We start from the raw sequence: 1,752 nt of genomic DNA, 5'->3' as shown, positions 1-1,752 counted from the left end.
GGACCATCATTGGAGTTTAAGATGGTATAAGAACTTTGTAAATGAAGAGCTCAGCCCATGTTGCCGAAGATACGGCCATGAAAAGGAGGATATCAAACATATGTTTGAATGTCCAGGAACAATGGCAATTCGAATGGAGTTATTTGGACGAGTGGAGGTGCCGCTAAGCATATTGACAGTGGAGTCGAAAAAGAGCCTCGCTCTCGCTCGAAGATATCTTCGTGAAGTCCGTCAGGCCCACTAAGGAAACAAAACAAAAAAAATCACCATCATCATCGTATTTTTTACCTCTCTTCTGACTGCTTGGTCCGTTCTCCTTGAAGTCCCTCCCCAGCGAATAATTCTTTTTTTTTTGGGGGGGGGGGGGGGGGGCAGAACTTGGTGGAGAAAGTGGAAGTAACTTTATAGGAGACGACAAAGATATTCTGCTTTCAAGGTTTTAGGAATAATATTATCACACTCTGAGCACTGGAATTGGTAAATCCTACGTCTCAGTAAAGACTTTCTTTCAACGCGAATAAAATCAAATTATTATTTACAGAGAGTCAATGGAATGCTCCGGACAGGCTAGCACATTCGTCCAAGTCCTCGTGTTTGGATTCATCTTATCTGGAGTTTGAAGGTCAACAAAATCCAGCAACAGTGGATAGGGATCATTTGCAGTATTTGTTTAGACTTGTACTATTAAGACAAGTCTACGGGATGCTTGGTGTAAGAGCGAATATAAGACTTGAAAGGTTGGATTAACTGATAACTCCACATAGTACCACTGTGAAAAACGAAAAAGTCGAGCAAGATATGTAGTCGAGCAGTCTTCTAAAGAAATTAAATTGTCGAGCTAAGTAGTGAAGTAGTCTAACAAAGTACAGTCGAAATTGTCTAAGACGGCCACTCATCACCGAGGGGAAAAGTGTTGTCTAAGACAGGTGGGTGTCTTACACCATATCATTGGAATGTCAAAAAACCCCGCAATTGCGGATATAGGAAGTGTCTGTTTGTGCAGGTGATTGTCTTACACAGGTGGCCGTTAGAGCAGGTTCTGCTGTAGTCCACTAAAACTGTCCAGCAAAGTCTTTGAAAGAAGTCAGGAAAGTAGATATATCATTACAATATTATGTAGTCGAGCGAAGAAGTCCAACAGATTAGCTGAAAGCGTATACTTTGTGAGCTCTGCGATTATATTACATTGATATTTATAGAGCTGTGAGGCGTATTGCCATGTGCACGCTGTCCATGCCAATCGGATTCAATCAAACTTAGTCGACGCCAGTCTGATTTTCCTCCATGGAGAGGGCAAAAGCTACAATTTTGCTACAATTCAACCCATTCGACTGGCCTTCTCGAATCACAAACGCGTTTGATTTCGAAGGTCACAACTGAATTTTACGAATTCGGTCGAATTGGGCCAAAAATGGTAGTTTGTACCCCACCCATGAAGATTAATCTGGCTGGCCACGACTCAACAAAATGAATTCAATTAACAGTGTGCACTCTGTATAAAGTGAAGAGTACGCATATTGTGAGAATGTTTGTTCACTTCTTTCGGGTTTGTTGATTTCGGGGTCTTTTCAACAGAGTATATTAAAGGGAGAAAGGGAAAGAGAGAGAAAGAGAGAAGGAGAAAGAGAGAGAGAGCGAGGAGAGGGATGGATTGCGCTTGAGAAAAGGATGGGGTAGCGAGAGAAAGAAAGATAAGGGGGAAATTAAAGAAAGAGAGAAAGAGAAAGAGAAAGAACGAGAGAGAGAGAGAGA

This window comes from Aplysia californica, unplaced genomic scaffold (assembly GCF_000002075.1).
Source record: "Aplysia californica isolate F4 #8 unplaced genomic scaffold, AplCal3.0 scaffold00105, whole genome shotgun sequence".
Taxonomy (NCBI): Eukaryota; Metazoa; Mollusca; class Gastropoda; order Aplysiida; family Aplysiidae; genus Aplysia; species Aplysia californica.
This window is presented reverse-complemented; position numbering follows the sequence as displayed.